This window comes from Propithecus coquereli, unplaced genomic scaffold (genome assembly GCF_000956105.1).
Source record: "Propithecus coquereli isolate 6110/MARCELLA unplaced genomic scaffold, Pcoq_1.0 Scaffold34, whole genome shotgun sequence".
NCBI lineage: Eukaryota > Metazoa > Chordata > Mammalia > Primates > Indriidae > Propithecus > Propithecus coquereli.
Genome location: NW_012149063.1, coordinates 9,145,539 through 9,170,400, shown reverse-complemented (window position 1 = coordinate 9,170,400; position 24,862 = coordinate 9,145,539).

Below are 24,862 nucleotides of genomic sequence, written 5' to 3'. Positions count from 1 at the left end.
GAGGGGTGTTTCTTGAAGACAATATATAGTTAGCTCTTGTTTTTCTTTCTTTCTTTTTTTTTTTTTTTCCATTCAGCCACTCTATGTCTTTGGATTGGAGAGTTTAATCCATTCACATTCAATGTTCTTATTGATAGGTAAGGATTTACTACTGCCATATTATTTGATTTCTGGTGGTTTTGTGGCCCTCTCTCTCTTTTTTTTTCTTACTTCTTATCTTCCTTTGTTAAAAGTGATTTTCTCTGGTAGTGTTTTAATTTCTTGCTTTTCATTTTTTTGTGTATCCCTTTTAGGTTTTTTGATTTGAGGTTACCAGGAAGCTTGCAAAAAACATTTTATAACCAATTATTTTAAATGTATGACAACTCTGCTCACACACAAACAAATCAACAAGAGAAATCTAACAGAAATTCTACCCCCTAACTCCATCCCCCATGCTTTTTAATGTTTTATTGTTTCCATCCATATCTTTTTATACTATCTATTTCTCAAAAAGTTGTTGTAGTTATTTTTGATAGATTTTTCTTTTAGTCTTCCTATTCAAGATACAAGTGTTTTTTATACCCACTGCAGTTACAGAAATAGAGTTTCGTGTATCTGTGTACTTACTGTTGCCAGTGAGTTGTATACCTTCAGATGATTTCTTATTGTTCATCGATGTTCTTTGCTTTCAGATTGAAGAACTCTTTCTAGCATTTCTTGGAGGACAGGTCTGCTGTTGGTGAAATCCCTCGGCTTTTGTTTGTCTGGGAAAGTCTTTATTTCTCCTTCATGTTTGAAGGATATTTTTGCAGGATAGGATATTCTAGTGTTAAGGTTTTTTTCCTTCGGCACTTTGAATATGTCATGCCTCTCTCCAGGCCTGGAAGATTTCCACTGAGAAGTCTACTGCCAGATGTATTGGAGCTCCTTTATATGTTTTTGTTTTTTTCTTTTTTCTTGCTTCCCTTAGGACCTTTTCTTTTTCCATGACCTTTGGGAGCTTAATTATTGTATGCCTTGAGGTAGTCTTGTTTGAGTTAAATATGCTTGGTGTTCTGTGACATTCTTGTACCTGAATATTGATATCTTTCTTTAGGTTTGGAAAATTCCCTGTTATTATTTCTTTGAACAAATCTTTTATCTCCGTCTCTTTCTCTACCTTCTACTTTAAGGCTAATAACTCCTAGAATTGTTCTTTTGAGGCTATTTTCTAGATCTTGTAGGCATGCTTCATTCTTTTTTATTCCTTCTCTTCTGGCTATTTTCAAACGGCCTGTCTTCAAGCTCACTAATTCTTTCTTCTGCTCGGTCAGGTCTGCAATTGAGAGACTCTGATGCATTTCTCAGTTTGTCGATTGAATTCTTAAACTCTAGAATTTCTGCTTATTATTTCAATCTCTTTGTTAAATTTCTCTGATAGGCTTCTAAATTCTTTGTCTGTGCTGTCTCAAAGTTCATTGAGCTTCCTCAGGACAGCTGTTTTGAATTCTTTGTCTGAAAGGTCACATATCTCCATTACTCCACAATTGGTCACTGGTACCTCATTTAATTCATCTAGTGAGGTCACGTTTTCCTGGGTGTTCTTGCTGCTTGTGGATGTTCATCAATGTCTGGGCATTGAAGAGTTAAGTATTCATTTTAATCTTTGCAGTCTGAGCTTTTTTGAACCCATATTTCTTTTTTTGTTTTTTTTTTTTATTTTTTTTGAGACACAGTCTCACTGTGTTGCCCTGGCTAGAGTGCCTTAGCGTCAGCCTAGCTCATAGCAACCTCAAACTCCTGGGCTTAAGCAATCCTACCGCCTCAGCCTCCCGAGTAGCTGGGACTACAGGCATGAGCCACCATGCCCGGCTAATTTTTTCTATACATATTTTTAGTTGTCCAGATAATTTCTTTCTATTTTTAGTAGAGACGGGGTCTCACTCTTGTTCAGGCTGGTCTCGAACTCCTGACCTTGAGCAATCCACCTGCCTCGGCCTCCCAGAGTGCTAGGATTATAGGCGTGAGCCACAGCGCCCGGCCTGAACCCATATTTCTTGAGAAGGCTTTCCAGATATTCAAAGGGAATTGGGTGCTGTGATCTAAGTCTTTGGTCACTGTAGCCATATCAGCACTGGGAGTGCCCCTTGCCCAGTAACACTGTGTCTCTTGTAGACTCTTGGTGGTACTGCACTGGTGGACTAGGGTAAGACAGAGGAGAATTCCTTAGATTACCAGGCAAAGTCTCTCACTCTCTGCACTCACTCTCTGTGCTAGGCTGCTACAGTTGGGGGAGGAATGACTTGGGCACTCCCTCATGGCCACAAGCACGGGGTCACACCTGAAGCCAGCCTAGTCTCAACCAAAGCCAGCCCAGTCTCCCCCAAGGCGGTGGTGACTGTTGCCTGGCTACTGCTGATGCTTATTCAAAGCCCAAGGGCTCTTTAGTCAGCAGGTGGTGAATCCTGCCAGGACTGGGTCCTTCCCTTCAGGGCAGCATGTTTCCTTCTGGCCCAGAGTGGGTTCAGAAATGCCTGGATTCAGGAAATAAAGGCTGGACTCAGGAGCTTCAGGAGTCTGCTTGGCACTTTATTTTACTGTGGGTGAGCTGGTACTCAAGTTGTAAAACAAAGTCCTCTGAAATTTTCCCCTTGCTTTCTCTAAGCGGAAGAAGTCTCCCTGAGCCACCCTGCTGTAGTTGGGAGAGGGATGACACAGGCACTGGCTGGGCTGCCACCTCTGGTGTCTCACTAGGTCATGTGCACCCCGAGTCCACTGGCTCTGAGCCAGCACAGTCGTAAGAATTGCCCAAGGATGGCAGCCTTTGTCGCCTGCCTGCCTGCCTGCCTGCCTGCCTGCCTTAGGGATTTAGTCAGGTTCCCAGGCTGCTTTTTGTCCGCCAGTGGGGGGCTAGCTGGAACTTGGATTTTGGGGCAGAGGATTTCTCTATGCCAGGCTGGTCTAAATGCTCCTTCTGTGGGCACCGGCAGATTTCTGCTCTGTGATATGTTTCCCTGTGCCAGGGCGGCCCTAAGTGCCAATACAAAGTCCCACAGTCACTTCACTCTCCCTCCCCCAGGCACACAGATTCTCTCTCCACTCAGTGTGCTGGTGCAACACTGCTGGGGCTGGGGGCGGTTAGGGGGTAGCAGAGGCAATGTTAAGATTGTCTTTTCTGCTCTCTCCAGTGCCTCTTTCCTTGACATAATGTTAAAACCAGGTAGTATGGTTGCTCACCTGATTTTTGATTCTTCTGAAGGTGCTTCCTTGTGTGGATAGTTGTTGAATTTGGTGTTCATGAAAAGAGACGATCACTGGAGGTTTCTATTTGGCCATCTTGCTCTGCCAATCAGTAGCATTTCTCTTTTTCTATGTTTTGTTCCCTGATATTTCTCCAATATCTAGCATAGTGTCTGGCACATAGTAAATGCTCAATTAACATATATTGACTGACTTAATGAATGAATCAAATCAGTTAGAATTTTTAACTTTCTGGAAATGGACATCCTCCTCTCTTAAATATGGAGTCTTTTATTCTACTTTACACACTTAATTTCATGCATGTTTTCAGAAATGTATTATGTCCAAAAGTAGGGTACTGCCAGTATTAATACTTAAAAGTAACTGCTGAATTTTGGTAGATAGAAATAAGTATTTCAGAGTCATCAAAGGCTATTTTTCTTTTGCACATATAACAAATCACACATCTGAGAGGTTTTTCCATATATATATATTTTTAATATTAATACTGTTGTGGTAGTATCTTACTTGCCCTTGACTACAAAGTGTTTTCCTGTATTTTCAACTTTATCTAGTAAGTTTCCTGAAAGATATCTAAGACAATTTCAGTACATAGATAGCAAACTGAGGCGGAGAAATGAGACCCATGCAGGGGAAGTGACCACCCAAGATCACACAGCTGGAAGGAGACATATGTAAACCAGGAATTCAGCATCACAGTTTCCTCACTAGTGAAGTTTGTGCTTACCAGACATCATATATTCAAATAATACCATGCATTACCACATTATTTACTAATAAATAAATTTCACTAAATTTTCAAAATTGAGAGTGATTTCCAGAGGAAAGTCTTGTAAAGGCCCTCCAAGAATATTTACAAGAATCCATAGCTTCTAAAGCATTCCTTTTGAGATGGAAGTCTATTTTAAGTTATATGGAGCATTTGTAATTAACTTTTATCACTTACCCAATAATTAGAAGCCTGAACCATAAAGAAACCTTTACATTTACTTTATGAAGATAGCACTGAAAAGACCTTGGCTATCATCTACCAAACCCCCTTGTCTTTACATGAGAAACCTAAGACACTTGATGTTACTTGATATCACAAGTAACTTAGTGCCAAAGTCAACGGTGGGGCACACGTCTGACTCTCAGCCTGTCGTTCTTCTAGGTACCCCTTCTGTCAAATGGGCTGCATGGCAGATGAAAACAATCATCCTTTCAGCAAATGCTTTTCCTTACTCTAGAGTAGCTAATTCAAATCACGTTGATATTTTATGGTAAGTTATATTTCTCAACATGTGGTCACTCTTTGGATATTCATGTTTTTGAAAAAGTAAAATATCTAAGAAAAAATTAGCAAGGAGGAATTGAAAAGACTGTAACCCATCAGAAGTGACTCTGCCAGGCTGTCCAGCTGGAACTGGCCTTGTCCTTGGGGCTTTAGGGTGCTGAGGCTGGCCTTGGCTTGAAGAGCCCAAGAGCAGCCTGACCTGGGGAAGTGAGGACTGGTGCTCAGCAATGCACTCTGTCAGCACCTGCAGTCCCCTCATCACTCAGCACAGTGCCCAATAATATTTGTTGAACTGCCTCTGTATCAAATTTAGAACCAGGGTTGGAGAAAATCCTATCTGGTGTGTTAGAGGACAAGACATCGATGAATCATCATTTTTCTTTCCTTAATTCTACTTTTGCTGTCCTTTTAAATGAATGCAATTGTAAAAAAAAAAAAAAGAAGAAGAAGAAAGAAAAGTAAATAGTATCTATCATGTCAACAATTAACACAACATGGATCATAGAGTTCAATACATGTGTGATTCCTGCTATAGACAAAGTTGCAATCATGTGTCTTAATATTATAAAGGGATAGCACAGGGTATCTTTGCAGTGATGGAGCAGTTCTTTACCTTGATTGTGGTGGTGGTCCGTGCATCTACACATATGATAAAGTTGCATACAGCTATACACACACAAATGAGTGCAAGTAAGACTGGTGAAGTAAAATAAAGTCCATAGATTCTACTAATGTCAATTTCCTGGCTTTGACATTGTACTATAGTTATGTAAGATGTTACCATTGGGGGAAACTGGATGAAGGGTACACACAGGATTTCCCTGTGCTATTTTGTGACTTCCTGTGAATCTATAATTATTTAAAAATTAAAAGTTTAAAAAACAAATTCAATGTTTTTCCTTTTAAACCTCTAAATCTAAAAGATTTCATTAAAAATATAGATGTTTTTGTTTTTCACTTACTGAAAATGTTCTTAAGATAAAAGTTCTCACCTCTTCTTGGAGACTAGTGTCATGAAAATGGAAACCATTTTTGCCAGTAAATGTGGTTCCAAGAGTTTGAGACAGATTATGCAAATGACTGATTTGTAGTATCACTCATCTAAAAATATTTTAAACACACATTATAGGTGTTGAAATTTAAAATATTACTGAGCAGATGCCAACTTTTAAAATTATGCTAAAATTAAAGTGGCCATTACCTAAGGAAAGAAAACCAACACTTTGTCTATAGAAGCTATAAAAAAAGATAAAAAGCTTCAATATGTTCTTAAGAAAAAAATATGCATTTGCCTCCTTTTCCAAATAATATATTTTAGTTTTGCATTATGAGGAATATATCTTTCTGTGCGTTCCTAGAAGTAGGTAAAACTCAGCCTTCATTTGCTTTTACAGAAAATTTTATTTTCTCATAAAAATGAGCAGTAAAAGCTAAGTCAACTCAGAATGAAGGGAGTAATTTATATTTGACCACTAGGTGTCACTGTTGGTGGTGGCGTGGGCGAAAAGGAGGGGGAGGGGAAATTGAAAGCAATCTCCTAGGGGATCTTTTCGGTTGTGAGTTTTGTTGTTGCTGTTTTTAAATATAAACTTCTCACGTTACTGCCATTCTCCCTGTCTGCGTTCGGAAGGATGACGTCGAAAGGAAATAGCGAAGTATGAAGATAGAGCGTTTGGAGAGTTTCCTTCTCACGGGCCGTCAGACCACCTTAGGAGATGGGCAGCACGACTTTCCATGGAGCCACAAGACACAACAGAAACTGACTATAAAAGACAGGTCCCTTCTAATAATTCCCTAACCACATAGCAGGAAAGCAGAAAAAAGTCAATGACTTCACGTCCAGAGAGCGAAGCACTGCTCAGCCTCAGTGTCTTTCTGGCGCTGACGACATTAGATGATAATTCCCATGACAAAGCAGGGCGAGAGGGCGGGTGCGCGTGAAGGGGACTTGAGCAGGAGCTCTGGGGCGCGTCGGGAGCGCCATCCCTGAGGCCAACACGCAAATCCAGGCCGAAGAGTCTCAGCCACTCTCAGCGAAGTCCAATTTAATTGTGGACTTGGCTATATCAACGGGAACTTTTTCAAAGCCCATGGAAAATCAAACAATGAAAAAGAGATTTTTTCCTGGTGTCGCACTTGGCACAGACTCCAAGGCCAGCAGGATGGGAGGTGCCTGCTTGGTCTCGGGAGAAGGATCGTCCTTATCTGCAGAGCGGCCCAGGCCTGAAGCCAAGCCCCGCGGCCAGGGCTCTGTTCCCGTGTCCCAGCCGCACACCCAGCGTCCGCGGGCTGCCCGCTCGGTGGCAGAGGCCTGCAGAGGAAGCTGCCGTGTGCCAGTGCTGTTTCAAGCAGGCGACTCTAGCTGGAGCTGTTATGCTTTCGCTTTCCTAAGGGGAAAAAACTTGAAGAAAACTAAGGAATTGGAGTGGAAGGGAGGTTGGAGGACAGAGCGCAAACAAGGAGGTAGAAACTCCTAAGGAGCATCTAGAGGAGGATTTTTTTAAAAACAGAGGGAAAAATTGAACCACCCGACCCAAAGCTTTTCATATTTGAAAGTATTTATTTGCTCATTTATGTTATAAACTATTACATCAAGTGATCATTTCTAACCTCTGCTTTAGACATTTCTCATGGCAGGATTAATGGTTTATCCATAACTATATTCAATGGAAGCAAGTTAGTTGGATAATTATTTAATAATTGAAAAAAATGAGGAAAAGAGATAAGCAACTAACATCGAGTGCTAACCGCATGCCAGGCATTATTCTCAGTGCTTTCTGTGTATTAACTGATTTAATCCTCAAACAAGCCTACGAAGCAGTCAATAATTGTGCCTATTAGAGATGAGCAAGCGGAGGCAAAGGGAGGTCCAGTAGCTTGCTCCAGGTCGCAGAGCCTATAAGTGACAGTCTGCCTCCACTGTCGCTCAGCAACAAACACAGGGCAAAGCTCAGAGCTCTCACCCTCATCACCCAGCTTCTCCTTATCAGACTTTTTTGCCACCTGTCACTTGTGAATGCCTACCAGATTCAGATCCTAACCACAGATATCCACAAAGTATTTGTGCAATGGGATTTCTCTACTTGCTACATTCTGACAAAGGACTACACCAAAAGATGGAATGCATACTAGAGTGAGAGGCGTCGGCCCTTGGTAGTCATGCCTTTTGTGGCGACAGTGCCAACCACTATCTCAAGCAAGCCCCTGAGATGTCTCTCTAGACCAACTTCTGTTCAGATTACTACATAATCCCTGGTCAGAATCAACTAGCTGTATGTGACTATATATCAAAGGTTCATTGTGATTCCCATGAAATTAACTTCCAGAAAGTGTAAGTAATGGTACTTTATATGAAAACGCATATTTTCCTGGAAATTTTTATTGCTGATGACATACTCACTAAGATTTTGCCCAAATAAGTTCAAGCCAGTTGTGTAATTGTACTCAAAACAGCTGAAGCTACATAAAATGCCTTTTGGGCACTGAGTCAAGGTAAAAAAAACTCCACAAATGTGCTCCCTAATAACTCTGGTAGCTGCACTGATTCTAATGGATAGTTTCCTAGTCCAGCAACAGTATTGCAATTTGTCATTAATAGATGTGAGGAGGCCAGTTTGTTTAGTTGGAAGAGGCCACTATTAGTAGATAGCAGGACCCCCCTGCACCTAAAAAACAAACAAACAAAAACAGGAGAAAAAGTTCCAGGAAATAAACCCAGAGGAAGTATTCACTCTGGAAAATAAAAACAAGTATCAGAGCACAGTCAAGAAGTTTTGTGGAGGTTCTTATTTTATTACTTTTAGGATAGACACTAAGCATGAACAGTGGAGTGATCTGTCAAATTTCTCATTCCTGTTGTACTTCCAATGATCCAGGGTTATTTCACTGCCAATGATTTGCCTAGTATATTAGTTAGAGTTCTCCACAGAATAGAACCAGCAAAATATATATATATTCCTATGTGTGTGTGTGTGTATATATATATATATATATATATATGTATATATATATGAATTGGCTCAGGCAATTACAGAGACCCAAAAGTCCCACGATATGTCATCTGCAAGCTGGAGAACAAAGAAAGCCAGGAGTGTAAAAAATTCTGAGTTCTAAGGCCTGACCAAGGAATGGGGGCCAAGGGTACTGGTGTAAATTTGAAGGCCTCAAAACCCAGAGCTTCAATATCCAAGGACAGGAGAAGATGGAAATCCCAGTTCAAAGAGACAGAGAAAATTTGTCCTTCCTCCATCTTTTTCTTCTATTTGGGCCCTCAACAGATTGGACCATGCCAGCCCACATTGGAGAGGGTAGATCTTCTTTACTCAGTCTATTGATTCAAATACTAATCTCCTCTGAAAACACCCTCACAGATGCACCCAGAAATAATGTTTTACCAGCTACCTGGGCATCTCTTAACGCAATCAAGTTGACACATAAAATTAACCATCATATCAGGAAACCAATTACATAACCAGATTTAAAGGGACTTTAGAATTAAACTGTCTTCAACTCAAGTGGCAAAAAAAAAAACACAACACTTAACTTTCAATGCCCCCTTAAATTCTAATAAACTTTTAGAAAACATTTTCTCTTTTATTTTGTCACATATATATCCATATTTCAATTCCACATTATTACCTAGAAAACTATCACAGCAAAGGAAAAATAAAGAGTAAAGGCAAAATGTTTAATAAGATAATTTTACTCGAATGCAAAGTTTCAAAAAAATTAATTCTTCTATATTCATGAAACCTAGCTACAATAGGCAATCAACTATCAACTATTACTAAGGCAAGTAATTTTTCATTGATGACTATACTCTATATTCAGATTTTCAAAAAATGTTGGGCTATGCTATGGACTGAATTGTGTCCCCTCTCCACTCCTATGTTGAAGTCCTAACCCCTAGTGTGACTGTATTTGGAGGTAGGGCTTTTAAGAAGTAAGTAAGGTTAAGTGAGGTCATAATGGGGTCCTAATATGATAGAATTGATGTCCTTAAGAAGAAGGAGAGCTCTCCCTCCACACACATGCCCAAGGAAAGGCCATGTGAAGACATGGTAAGAAGGTGGCTGTCTGCAAGCCAGGAAGACAGCCCTCACTCGAAACTGACCCTCCTGGACTTTAATGTGGAATTTTTAGCCTCTAGAATTGTGAGAAAACAATTTTGCTGTTTAACACATTAACTGCCATGATAGTTGTATTTACCTCACTCTAGTTTTGACCCCAGGGCTGAGTAGAGTGTATGTAAAATCTTACTTGTTGATGTTCTTATTGTTACAGTTAATATTGACAATTTAATTCTAAAAGCATGGATTAAATGAATAGAAGTCAATAAATTTTGTTTTTCTATTTATGTTTACCTTTAAATTACACTCAAAGTTTTTATTCTATTTTCATAATAAAACACTGTGTCCCCAGGGAAAGGTTTCTTGGTTTTGTGTGGCAGTCAACGTATTGAGCGACCCAGTGTATGGTAATTGGGTATGTTATGGCAGCCTGAGACTCTGCTCTGTGTCAGAGGTATTACTGGATGCCAGTCCACACTGGTATTCGGCTCAGATGGGATTCCCTGCTCTCTTGAAGCTTATACTCTGGTTGAGGTGACAGACATTAAACAATTGATCATAAAAATAAGTGTATAACTATCAGTTTAAACAAGTGAAATAGAAAAGTCTATGGGTAAATTTGAGAGTATGACAGGAATTCAATTTAGTTTGGGGAATCAAGGAAATGACACTTAATCTGAGCCTTAGAAGTGAGCAAACAATTAGCCAGATGATGAAAAGGATAGAAAGTTCTGGAGAAAGGAAACAGTATTTGCAAAGGTCCCGAGGTAGGAAAGAGAACGATGATGTTGAAAGAACTGAAAGAAGGGGGTGGAGTGAGAGCAAAGGGAAAAGGACATGATATAATTCATGTTTTTGGGAGGTCACTGGGGTGTCTGTGTCGGGAATAGATGGAGGTGAGTGGAAAGTTGATGCCAAAAGACCAGCTGGGGGGTGACTGCTGCAGACAGCGCACAGGAAGATCATGGCTTTGACTAGGGTGTTATCTGTGAAAGTATGGAGATGCAAAAACTCTAGGAGAACTTTGTAGGTGGAAACAAGAGAACTTGGTGATTTAATAAATGTGGATGGAAGTGGTTAGAGAGAAGATGGTGTTAGGATGATTCCCTCGCTTCTGGCATGAAAAACTAGTGCCCATTTGTGGCAATTACAGAAATGGGAATGACTAGTAAAAAAGCAGCATGGGGAGGTGAGAGCTGCTGTTTGAAATTGCAGCTGCAATTGTTTCTGTCTGGGAGGCTGATCCTGAGACTGTCTATGAGACTATTCTCTGAGATGAGACTTGGGATGTGTCACAAGCATCAAATTCAGTAAGTGATAAGGATGAAGAACGAAACCACCCAGATCAGTTCTGTTCCAATAAGACTCCTTGGATATAGGTGTGTGCAGGTTTGAGTTGGGATCCTCCTGCCAATCTACATCCAGGGGCAATATCCATTGCTGGTCACGTGTCTGGGGAATATCAGGACAGGACAGCTTGTATACTTGTCACACAGAAGGGCTAAGTCACACATGGCCTGAGGAATTCTCTGTTCTGAGCCAATATAGGACTCAAGAAACCAGGGAGAGATAGCCAGTATACTCAGCTTTCCCTGGATCTCTGGACTTCAGGGCTTCTAGAGGAGATTAGGTCTTCCTGTTCCTCTCCCCACAGACGTGGCGCCACCATCACTATAAGGCGCTAGACACAGGTCTTCGGAACTTCCTTGCTGAAAGCATTGAAGAAATGAGACCCTTCCTTGGTCTTCGAAATGGTCTAGTATCAAACAAAAAGATGCAAATTTGAGAAACATAAGGTTTCATCAACCATTATACTTATCCTAACAGTTATGGATCTACAGTTACTGTAACAGAAACTTGGTATTCTTCCAATTTCTATTCTTTCTTCCCTTCAGAGAAATGGGACTACGGTTTTCAGTAAGAGATGCTAGAAACCTGGACTTGCATTGTGGGAGTAAAGAGGAAGAAATGTGGTGGGCGGAAGAGTTGCCTAAGAGGTAAAGCCAGCAGGAGTTGGTGGTTGATGGCTATAAACAATGAGGGAGAGAGGGGGTCAGGATGTTCCCTATGTGCCTGGCTTGCAAAAGAGAGCAAATAATGATGCCATTTCCAGAGACAGAAAAAAAGACCAGGTTTGGGAGGGGAGGTTGTGAGCTCCATTTTGGGTATGTTGACCCCCATGAAGAGCTCTGAAGGAGGCAGCAGGGTATTCAAGTCTGGAGTCAAAAAGAGGGGTCTTGACCAGAAATAAAAACTTGTCAGTCATCTGAGTGCAGGAAAGATGGATCGCCTAGCGAAAGGTCACCAAGGGAAAAGGAAAAAGGGCCTTACTGAATGCCAATATTTCTTGATCTGATGGTTAAGGGATGACCCAGCTCAGGAGACTGAATAGAGCAGGTAAAAGATGAAGGAGATAACTTGGTTTCCATGTAATATCATGGAAATCACAGGAAGAAAGTATTTCAAGTAGGAAGGGCTGGCTCATGGCGTAAAATACTTCTGTGAGTTTAAGTAAAATAAGGACTGAGAAATAGCCCTTGAATGTAACCATTGGAGGCTACTTGTGACTCTGGGGAGAGCTGTTTCCAATGGCGAGGGAAGACAAATTAAACCAGGTGGGAGAGACTGGCATGTGAAAAAAAGAGCCAGCCAGTGTTAACATAAGCAGCTCCTCATTTCCCTTGCCAATGACTCTTCTCTGGTCACTGTTATTTATTAGTAGAGGTCAGATCCTCCTCTCAGTACAGTCTTTTATATAAAGATCACTTTCACTCTCAAGAGTTGCTCTGCCCGGGGCACTGTTTTCAGCTCTTTATTGTTTTCTTAAGATGATAATCACCTTTGATGGAACAAGAGTTTGAGTAGTTTTTATGGCAACCAAGATAGATGTGAACACTGATTTGTTCACTGTCTTTCGTGCAATCTTTTTTGTAAGAAGGTTGAACATCAGTGAGGAGCATGGCCGGTGAAGGATCCTCTGTGGGCTATCTGACACAGAAGGAGAGGGAAAAAGCAAAATGTACATCAAGCACAAATCAAGGAAGCAGTCCTTTACCCAAAGCCAACTGCTCAAACCTACCCAGAATACCTGTTCAAGTTCAGAGGCGGGGGAGGAAGGAGTAAAGGACCAGGGTGGTTAACTGTGTGACAGGAATGTATCTACCAAGGAGAGAGTTGTGAAGAAAAGACTTCAAAATGAGAATTCTGTTGTTTGGCACAGATTAGAAAGACTACTTCTGGCCAAGGAGAATGGAATACTTGGAAATGGCTTAGACATCAGAGGGACAGAAGCGAAGACCAAGTTGCCGATCCTAGCGCCAGGGCTTCTGTGGGTCCACAACCCCCCAATCTGCAATCCTCAAATTAAAAAAGCTCTGAAAACTGAATGTTTTTCCCAAACTCATTTGGCAGTTGTTGCTGACTTGACCTGAACATATTTGGTGGCAAAACCTGATCTTAAAAGATGTGAAGATATTTATAATTGCCCCACGTTAAGGTGAATATTCATGTTTCATTGCAGAAATAGTAACATGTTTGATGACAGAGGTTCCACTGGGGGTATTAGGCACCCTAAATACAGACAGCACTGAATTATCTCTCTGAAATATGGAAAATTCTGAACTTTGAGACACATCTGGCCCCAAGGCTCTGGATAAAGTGCTGTGGACCTGCAGTGCAAGCGGCTGAGAGGACCGTGTCCCGGGGAGTGTTGGGATTATGAACAGAGGGCAGGTGGAGAAGTACAGCAGAGGTCCACCTTCGTGGAGCACTGGGGGGGGGGGGAGGGCTGTGCTTACAGATAGAGGAGTCTTTGAGTGGTCATGAGAGGGAAGCCTAACAGGCCCTGGCAGTCTCTGATCAGGAGACCCGTGTGTTTGAGAGCCTGCTGTGCCAGGCACAACTCATTCCCTTATTTAATTCCTCATGCCTGCCCTCTGAGAAGGGAAGATAAGGATCAGAGAGTAAACGGTACAGTTAGGGATCAAACCAGGTCTGTATGATGCCCAAGCCTACTCATGGCCCATCACACCATGCAGGTCTTTGGCTGAATGTAAGTCAACTGGCTGCGGGCCAGAGAGAGCACTTCCGGCAAATGCTTATGGAACCCACTATACACACAGGCACCTTGTTTAATTCTCAAAATAATCAAGCTGGGTTAACGTACTATGATCCCCATTTTTCAGAAGGAGAACCTGAGGCTTAGAGAGGAAAAATAACTTGCTCAAGCTCTTCTATGCCTAATAAATGGTACAGCTGGGTTTGAAACAGACATCCGTCAGTCCCAGAGCTAGCCTTGCTACCCTGTACTCTAAGTCTCCTCCTCAACACAGACTGCTAATGCCAGTGGGTGGAAATTTAAACACACACATACAAACATACAACCCTTTTCTTTAAGAACCCTGTGATTGCCCAGAATTGAGTGTCAGTGGCCTCCTGGGATCCCTCTGATGGGTGAAGGAATAAAGGTCACAACGATGGCCACAGAAACCTGTTTATTATCAGGAGATAACATTGCCTGTCACTTTAAATGAGCCAGAGGCCTCCAGATACTCCAGCAAGTCTCCCATTACACAGGAGAACAGCTTCAACATCAAAAGAGAAAGAGATATAGGCAGAGGAGGGGGAGGTGTGCTTCTCTTTGGCTGTTGATGGTTGGTCAAGTGAGTCTAATGGCTTATTAATAAGAAGCAATTAATTGTGTAGCCAGCCCAGTAGTTCTAAGAAATGAAATCCCAAATCTAATACATGAAGGGCATCAGGGATTGAATAACTGTTAAAAAGCAGTTTCTGGCACTGCTTTGCATCAATAAAGATGTAAAGAACAAAGGAATAGCGTGCAACTACTGCACAATCAATAGACGCTTGAAATACAAAAGCTGAGAAAGCGAACAAGCATGGAACCTCCTCAAATGTTAATATCTGCTTTCCAAAGAGGAAATCAAAATTGTGGGGACACAGAGTTGGAAAGGAGCTCAAGAGGTCATCCTGTCCTACAGCTTAAGTTCTCTTTAGCAGTGGACAGCTAGTCTCCTTATTTTAAAAGTCTAGAGAATTATGACAGACTGTATTCCAGAGGAATGGGAGAATGTGCATTTACTCATTGCTGGCACTAGACAGTTGGCCCACCAGGAGCATAAATCAGAGCCCCAAACAATGAAACACAAAGAATTTCTGGACTCATCAGACCTGCTCTGATGGAACAAGACTGACAGTTGCCTGCATTCCAATAGAAACCATGAGAAATCAGAATTTCTGATTCCAAAAAACCTCTGGACCCTGTAATAGGAATTCTTATCACTCTAAAACCAGAACTCATAAATTTTAGCCACTTGAATGAAGGGACCCAGAGGTCACTTGGGGAATCCCCTGGTCAATGTGGTAGTTGTGACAACCTGTGCTACTTGGCAGGAAATAACATCCACATGGAAAGGGTGATCATAGTTTATAGCCATAGACTAAGAGAATTCTAACACCAGACTGAAATTAAAACACACTCAGACACCCATAAACACACATTTGGAAACTCCAGGAATGTGAGAGACACAGGATAATAGCACTTGTAGCACGATGTTGACTTACTGGCTAAGCCCAAAATGTATAAGATTTCCATTTTCAGAGAAGTTGCAACAGCAATGTCCCTGCTTCCAAAATGTCCTCAGTTCCTATTAAAAGGGTTCAGGGAAGATTCTTTGTAAAATGTTTGGAATGTTTTGAGATCTCTGAACCCCTTAGGAACGCTAGGCATAATTATGGAACAGATTTAATGATCTCTGTATCATGCAACACTGGTCGCCTAGAAACATCTCCTGAAGATTAGTAGATGCTGTTTTTGTCCATATTCCTGTATTTCTGAGCCTTTTACACTTGTCCATTCAATCAAAGAGAAGATATGTAAAATTTACGTCTGTTAGACATTGTTTCTTTTCTGGGTGCTTTTCAGGGAAGTGCCAAAGAACTTAGGACCTAGGGAATTGTTCCATGGGTTGTCAGAGTATAGGGCATTCATGAGAGGTTAAATACATTTGATAGTGAGTATTGCCATATCAATTCTATAGCTGAGGCAATAAAATCAAAGAATCCAGGTAGAGATCAACATTTGTAACAGTGTTCTTTGTTTCAGTTTAAGAGACTGTCTTGGCAAGAATAATCCCATTTATGAGACCGAAAGCTGCCAAGCAAAGGCTATTTGTAACAAGACTTTTTCTTTAGTTACAAGATTGTATTCTAAACTAGCTGAATCCTATGGTCCTTAAATACAAAACTGGCTGACACAACCTAATTTTAATATGGCAATGCACTGGACTATGTTTGAATGTATGAAAGTGATTGAGTTTTAGCTCTGTTTTTCAAAAGGGTTTGGTAGCTATTTGTACTTAGGCAGCCTGGCCTCTGAAAGACAGGTTACTCTCTCTAAGTCAGAACTACATCTGGCTAGCCTCAGAAAAGAGGAACTGGCGGCTGTCTCTGGGATGGCATGAGGCAAGAGGACACGTATGGCTAGTACTGTCCCATCTTCTGAGACCCAAAGTGTTGGTCCATCCTAGACTACAAAAAGGCAGGCCCAGTTTCCTTGGGGACACCTAAGTAGTTGGAGTAACTCATCAGAATTCACTATACCCTGCCTGGATGGTGAGAAACCCTTTACACCTCTCTTTAAATACACATTCTCCATTTTCTTCTTCACTGGTTCATGGGAAGGAAGAAGGTGTCATTAAAACATGCCTGTGCTTTATCCTGTCTGTGAGTCTGTAAAGGATTGCTCATTAAAAAGAAGCAAAACCTACTCTAATTTCCACCTCTGAAACTAGAAAGTTAATATTTGATTAGACAAATAGTAAAATCAGAGTAACAATGAGAAACATTCCTAGAATCCTACCAAATTATAAGGTCTTATGAACACATCATGTCTCTTGAAGGGAAAAGAATGAGACCTACTGACTTCCATTTGGCTTTTCGAGAAGGATCCAGAAAAATATAATGACTCCAAAGATATTTCTATAAGTCTCTCTCTCTCTATTAGTTACTCTTTTTTTTTTTTTTTTTTTTTTGAGACAGAGTCTCACTCTGTTGCCCTGGCTAGAGTCTAGAGTGAGTGCCATGGCGTCAGCCTAGCTCACAGCAATCTCAGACTCCTGGGCTCAAACGATCCTTCTGCTTCAGCCTCTCAAGTAGCTGGGACTACAGGCATGCGCCACCATGCCCGGCTAATTTTTTCTATATATATATTTTTAGCTGTCCAGATAATTTCTTTCTATTTTTAGTAGAGACGGAGTCTCGCTCTTGCTCAGTCTAGTCTCGAACTCCTGACCTTGAGCGATCCACCCACCTAGGCCTCCCAGAGTGCTAGGATTACAGGCGTGAGCCACCACACCTGGCCTTAGTTACTCTTTTTGTTTGGTGTTTATGCAAAACCACAGGGAAGAGTCACTATTAGTGAACATACATTGAGTGTCAAAAGACATGCTAAGGAATTCTGAAGTACAGAAAGAAACATAATACTGTGATCCAGCAGATTAACGCAGGCACATATTTTATTGTATGTGTGCTATGATGTTTTTATGCATTGAGCCCATGTTATAAATCAAGTAAATAAAAAAATATAACTTGGCAATAGCTCATGTGCATCTGTGGACTATTTAGACAATTGTAAATGAAAATGATGTTTTATTCTTTTTATGGTTACCAAACTTGTTAATTTTATGATGTGGACTGCCTGCTTTTTCATGGGGTCTAAATGTTAAAACTCTCTTAATGGATACAGAATAAATTAATTGGTAAACTAGAAAACAGTTTAATAAACTGAAGTCCAAAATGTGCTCTTTGTCTCACATACGACATTATATTGTGTTTATAACCAATATACACCCTGTAGTCATTGCCACGCACATGCTGGATTATAGAAACAGTTGAAACTTTGTACAATGGTGACTTTTCTATTGATTCACAGAACGGAAATAACAGAAGCCATCTCTGATTTTTGAAACCATAAGCTGAAGGAATGAGAAGATGAGAAACACTTCCTTGCCTAAGAGTTAGAATCAGTGATAATGACACAACTGGAAAACCTGCAAGAGAAAAGCACAGGAGACTGATAAACTAAAAGTATCATCTTAAAAAAGAAAAAGAAATGAGTCAGGCACACACATGGCCAGGCAATGTATCACTGCAGTGGACCACCGGTGTTCTGGCCTGTCCAGAATCCCCTTTTCCTTCTTCTGGTAACCACACGGTTCATTTCCTGCCAGGAAACACCTTCCCCTCACCTCAGGGCACAGCGAGATTGGGCACACACCAGAACCTGAAGTAGACATGCTTTTGCCATCAGCATCTTCCCTCCTCTGGCCACGGCGATTGGCTGAGAAATAGGCACCTGACTCTATTCTGGCCAGTGATAATCAGACCTGTAAGCTTTTTGGCTGAGCTGAACATGACCCAGGGAGATGTAAGTCTGCAGCTGCTGGGCCATCGTAAGAAGAGGACCCAGCCAAGAGTTAAGCCAACGAAGGGAAACCAAGTAAGAGTGAGACTGAGTCCAAATAAATTTGAACTCCAGAATCCAGCCATACCTAAAGCCAAAATTTCACCTAGGTGTCTAAAATTATTATATGATCTATTAAATTCTCTAAAAAACAAAAAAAAAGTCAGCATAGAGGTGGTTTCTGTCCTTTATAACCAAGACAGATCTAACTAACACACTCCAAAATAATGAACACCAACCACAGTGGGCTGTAATGTCTGAGTCTATCATTCTGGTATGTGACATGGAACTCCCATCTGTGCCCCAGATGAGCCAGGACTCTTTACTTGCTGAGTCCATGTGCCAAACACAGAGTCAGTCAGAGGAAGAGGATACTATGAAAGACTACAATGGTAATGTTGAGAAAAACATCTCCAGGGTGAGAGGATTTGGCACAAATTGACACAGGTAATCTGTGGTTATCCACTGCCAACAGCAAATATTAATAAATATGGGAGAAGACATAAAAAGGAGACCAGCTGTTGGACATGATTTGGATTTGCAGAGCATCAGATCAGTCTGTGGTGAGAAAACAGAATGGACTGAAAATGTTCCACATCAGCAGACCAAGCACAGACTTCCAGGAACTATTGGGAGGCAGACCTCCCCGGGTTGCCTCCACCATTCCATCAAACTTCCTCTGATCCTGGTTCAATGTGATTGACAAGTATTCAAACTTTTAAAGTGGAATAGAGGCAGAGAGAAGGAACTGCTTTTCTTTGCTCAATTATCTATAGTTTCATAGCAACATATCAAGAAAGAACTACTTTATAAAATAAAAATATGGAACTCTAGTATGGTAAATATGTATATATGTATTCAAAGGAAGAATGCTGTAGGAAGAATTGGAGGCCAGGATAAGTGCATATCATAGGCTGACCTGTGTAGAGAACCTAAAACCCAATTCTTAAATGGTGACCATCCACAGAGAAAAAAACTTGAAAGGAGAACAAGGGACAGATGAAATATAAAGAGAAAAAGTTTTAATACAGGTGAGAGGTAATTCAAGTTTCAAGAACATGATCTAGAATAATGATAACAAGAGAAGTGCCAATGGAGGCTTGAAAGTCTACACAGACTCAGGAGATGTCCCTGCATCCCACATTCCCCAGTGTGATTGCGGAAACCAGATCTTACTCTGGAAACCAGGTACCCCTCCATTTTTATCATGCCATCTAGAAAAAGCAGGAACTTCAAGCCAGACTGAGCAAGAGATACTTCTTATGCTTTTTTTTTTTTTTTTAATTCCCAGGGCTTCTCACAGTGGCCATCATATATTATTGAATTGATTGATTAATTAATTCCAACTGAGAGAGATGGTGTCATTCTGAACTAACCCCTGATTTTACTGATGAGAAACTAAGGGTCAGAAAGATGATGCGTTTAGTTCAAAGTCACAGAGCTAGTTAGAGGATCATCTGAGACAAGAATTCAATATTCCTGAGCTAACGGGAAAAATCTTTATATGCTCGAAAAAGCACACTGGGTGATAATGACCCTACTAATCAATTAGAAGACTATTATCATGCAGAAGAGGGTGATATCTCAATAATGGCAGGGAATTGAAGATTCATTCCTATCTTGCTTTGCCCAGAGACAGCTCAAGGAAGAATAGCCAATGAACAGGGGGGAAAAAAACGAAAAAGAAAGAACAGGGAATGGAGAAGGTTGGAGATAAAAAGAGACTTTCACAAATATATTGTCAAAAGGTTTATTTGGACTATGTTTTGGCAAAAGCATCTAGAGACATCAACCTACCAGTACGTCTGTGGTGTTTGTTAGTGCTGTTAGTCCGTGGACCCTAGCTTAGGGGCAGGGGAGAAAACCAGAGAGACAGAAGGCAGTCCTGGAGCATGTGAAAGCTACTTATATAAACAGGTGTAATTCCACACAGCTCACTTCATTAGAAATTGTTAGAGCCAAAGGACTAAGCCTGTCTTCATCACCATCTAACTTTGCAGCCCTCTGTAGACCTTAATTTCCTCATCAGAACTAAATGATCACTAAGATCCTTTCTGGCTCTGATATTACCAAATTCTGGGTGCTGTGGGGAGATGGCATAAAGGCATCATTAAATTCAGTTGAGGTTAATTCAGAATTGTCCACCCTACCCTCCTCTTCTGCCTTTCACTGACGAATGAATGTAAACCTGAAATTCATTTTGTTTCCAGGATGCCTGGGATACTGAAATTATTCATATTTTAATTGACTTTTAACAAGAATAGGTAAGAAAGAAAATTAGGACAATTAAGAAATAATGAAGCCATTATAAAAGCAGTAATGATTTAAAAGCAGGTAAGGGAATACTCTTATCAGAAATGTTGAATACCTGCAAATGAGCAGTCAGATGACAAGTACACCATGGGATTAAGGGATTTCACTAATGCACAAACCGAACCATTTGTAATAATTTCTTCCCAAAATTGAGAAGAATGCAAATGTCCTGATTATTACTGGAAATACATATTCTCTTGAAAATTGTACTGCACAATGTTGGATATTATATCTGAAGATGTTATCAGTGCTTTGCCCAAATTTATTCCCTCTTCAAAGACAGCAGCTTCCTAGTGTCCTTTTATAAATCAAAAGACTTTTCTGAAAATTACTAGAACCAGACTTGTTCTTCCAAAAAACATGGGGGCGGATATTAAGTTATGATGCAATGCTAGCAGTTGTCACAAACAACCCTGAATCCCTGGGGCTTGCTCGCTCACAGTGAATGTCCCTGGCCAGGCAGCTCCCCTGGGAGCACCTCTTTCAAGCAGCGAGTCATGGGTCTGGGTCCCTTCCACCATGTGGACCCTCCATCTTCTAGGATCCCCAAAGATCTCACTTCCAGCCCAAGGACAGTGAGAGGGAGAGCTTGGGAGATTGCACAGAAGGTTTTATGGCCACACCGGGTAGTGGCTAGTGTATTAATAGCTTCTGCCCACATTCTATTGGCCAGAACTTGGTCTAATGGTCCCACCTCAATACCAGAGGCACAGGAAGAACAGTTCAGCTGTGTGCTCAGGAAGGAGAGAGGAACTCTCTGCAGGGATTTTTATGTGGGAAATTATCTGTTATTCATCTTGGCTGAACAAAAGCAGAACCTTCGGCATGAAGAGGGACTGATGGCTTTATACAGAAACAAAGAGGATATGTCTCTTCCTGTGCCACTAAATCTAGAATGTGCTGTCTGAAAAACAGGCAGGGAAATGTGCGCTTCCCTGTGTGAGATATCCTCTCTGCTGTACCTTTCAGAGCCTCTGAGCCTGAAAGAGGGTAAGTACATAGATAGAGAGAGGATAGAAAACCCGGGAATAGTCCCAAAGAAAGCCACAGTGTCCTTCTCCTAAGGACTGGCTGACTAGGCCTGGTAAGCTGTTTATTAGATGAAGAATAGGAGTATGATTAGGGCCAGGGAAGGAATTCTCAGCATGCAGCTACTCATTCTCTCCTTTCCGACTTCTTTCAATTCTCTACCAATCTCTCTCCTCCTCACGCTCAGTGTCTCTGTTAGCCTCCCTTTGTCTGTCTCTCTGTCTCTTAAACCACACACATACAGGGGGAGGAGAGAGAGGGAGAGAGAGGGAGAGAGATGGAGAGAAAGGCTATGAAAACCCAGAAATATACAGACATAAAACAAATGGAACTGAGAAATTCAACAGCACAAACGCCTGGTAACGATAATGATGAAGAAAAGCTGTTGCCAGATGCATCTTGTGATGACGCCAATGATCTAATTCTCTTATTATCAAAAGATGCAGGTAAAGGCAGCCTTGACAGAAGGCTTTAAAAAAAATCAAAGAGCACAGCATCACTGGAAATGCGTTATCTGATTTATGCCTTTTCAAAGACCAGGCTTGTGTCACATGCTGATAATAGACTCTAGCCATCAGAATGTTACTTTATCTGGTATTTTGATTTGAAAGAATTGTGGAAACTAGCAAATACAACTGGGTTATTTATGTAATATTTGAAACTATGTTATTAATAGTTCACTAGGGGAAAATGACAACACACACATGCACACAACAAAAATCAAAACCCAGACAAGATAATAATATAACGAAAAGCATCAGCTTCCATGTTATTCAGGCTCAACAATATAGAATGTAATTTCCAAATTAGAACAGACATTTTTCTTTCATAATTAATGAAAGTATGAATGAGGGACAGGTTGGTATGTGGTTGCCCACCAGAGGAGACCCCCACCCACTAGTACTTGGGCATGACCAGAATTCAAAGCCATCACTGCCATCAGATGGAGACTCCTGCCAGAGAAGAATCCACATCATGAAATTGCCCCATCTATTAAATTACACAGGGGACGTGAGGCTCCCCTTGGAGTACACAACATAAAAAACTTTTAAAAAAAAAGTTTTAAAAAGTTTAAGTAATTGAACATAAAAACTCCCCAGAAGCATGACCTAATTATTTCACATTTCATGCAATTTAGAGAAGACATCTTTTTCCTTAAATGACTAGACATTAATCAAATGGACCTCCACACTTGAGAAGATAAATGCCAGCCAAAGGAAAGGAAGCCTCTGTATATTTACCTTTCCTTTTAAAGCACAGACGTTAGAAATGAATGAGATTTTTGAACATTTATCATACATGGAGACCAATTGTCTCGCAGAAATTTTTATGTCAAACCACACCTGGCCATACATGTTTGTCTCTTGATTCACTAGCTCTAAATATCATATTTCAACATTGTTGGGCAGAAGCCAAACATAATGTGTTTGAAACTCTTTCCTTGCAGTCTTAAATTAGCTGTGATACTGGAAGAAAAAAATCTGCCTTGATGATCCAAAACTAAAGATAATCTAAGTGTTATTTATTTAGTGTTTTAACATATTATTTAATGGGATTTTGGCAGTATATTGACCTTCCTAATGAGGTTTGATTAAAGCCAATATTAAAATTAATGTGCCCTCTCTGTGCACCCAGTGACAGAGTGTAAAAGGAACTGTCTTGAAAGGATCTTGTGTGGCAGGGAGAAGCCAGACTGGCATTAAAAATTGGCCAGGGACAACCCATATGCAGATGATCAAGATGACTTCATCACTGTTAGGAATTCCAGGAACTATCTTTTCAGAGGAGGCTCAGTGCTCAATGATCAGAATATATTGATAGGGAATATTGATTACAGCGGTTATAGTTTATGGAAACACAAGAAGAGAATATAAAAGATCTTGAAAGTGTTTTTAAGTGGAACGACCAATACCACATACATCAGAACTGCATAGTCATTGGAAACCACTGCAGAATAGTAATAGTGCTTGGAACTGACTAATCCTACAGCAGCTCTACATTCTCTTCTAGAATCTTCCATGTTTTCCAGCCTCACATGAATTTTTCAGCAGTTATTAGGATGCTCACTTGTTAACTGATCTCAAATACATCCTAATTCTCATTCTCAAGCATCACAGAACCCCCCTCCCCAAACCCTGACGGCACAGCCAGGCCAGCCCAGTGGTGACGTAGGTGAAGTTTGTCATTTTTCTCTCCCAACTTCCCCTGTTTTTCACCCTTCGCTTTCCTCCTCCTCGTGGTTGAAATGACAGATAATAGCTGAAAGCATAACCACTCCATCTAGTAACTCCAAGGTGGATTTCAGAGCACGGCCTTTAGTGAGACAAGCCTCGTCCACTTACATGCCCTCGCCCAGTCACTTCACAGCTGTGTGACTCTGGGTGAGTTATTTTACCTAAGACATCATTTCTCGGCCCAAAAAAGTGGGGATATGGATGTAATGAAATTACATTCACAAAGCTCTTAACACCAAGAGGCAGTTCTTTGTAATAGAAAGGATCTAAGTGAAATGGGCTTCTCCTCATCATTCTAAGTCTGGAGATTCGAGGACTGTGAGCTCCTTTGTTCAATATGGTCCAACTGGGTATTTCAAGCTCCAAAGGGAATTTGAAAGGTCAAATTACCCACTTCTTCCTCGGAGTCACTATATCCACACTGGTTGTCTGTGCCACTGTGTCCCAAATGGGATGATTTCAATCTCAAGTGCACTTTGGAATCCCTTGGCCACATTCTCTGAGCAGATGATGTCAGATGCTCCCTGTCTTTTTATATTTGAATTCTCAGCCCAAGTGGACAAGGCAATCAGGGCAGAGAAGCAAAGATCTAGGCAAGCAAAAGCAAGGAGTGACCTTCTGGCGAACTTGCCTAACTTCCATTTCATAGTTAAGATACCAAAATAGTTCTTCAGATCTGCTTGCCAACGGCGGCGAGGCCTTGAACGTGCTCCCCCGGCTCCCGTCTGAGTCAGTGTAATGAGTCTGCATTTTATAAGAGCTGAGCCTGGTCCAAATGGAACCCTGTAACTGTTAGAAAGATTAATGGACTGTATCATCCAACAGTTGACTGTAAACTTCTAATTGTGTGAATCTCAGTGTGGTGTCTAGAGCTAAATCGGAGTCTGCTTCCTCAGTCACTAATATCCACTGATATTGTTCATTATTTTTCTAATGCCATCCCTAGGTACATCAGTTCTGGGAAGATCCCTGAGGAAAACAACAACTTTAGTTGTAGGTACTTGAGAGCCATCATTACTGCTTTTGTCAATTAATTCATCAATCAGTGTTTACCGAGCTGCCACCGAGAACAGGGAACGGCACTGTGCCCTGCTGAGCACAGGAAGGATGGAGGAGGCCATGGAGATGGAGGCTCTGCCCCAAAGGAGCTGGCTCAAGGGGGCAGAAAACAGGAGCCAAGAGCTCCCCTTCCTGCTTGGGACTGCGTGATGTCAGGCAAGTCATTTACACCTCCAAGCCT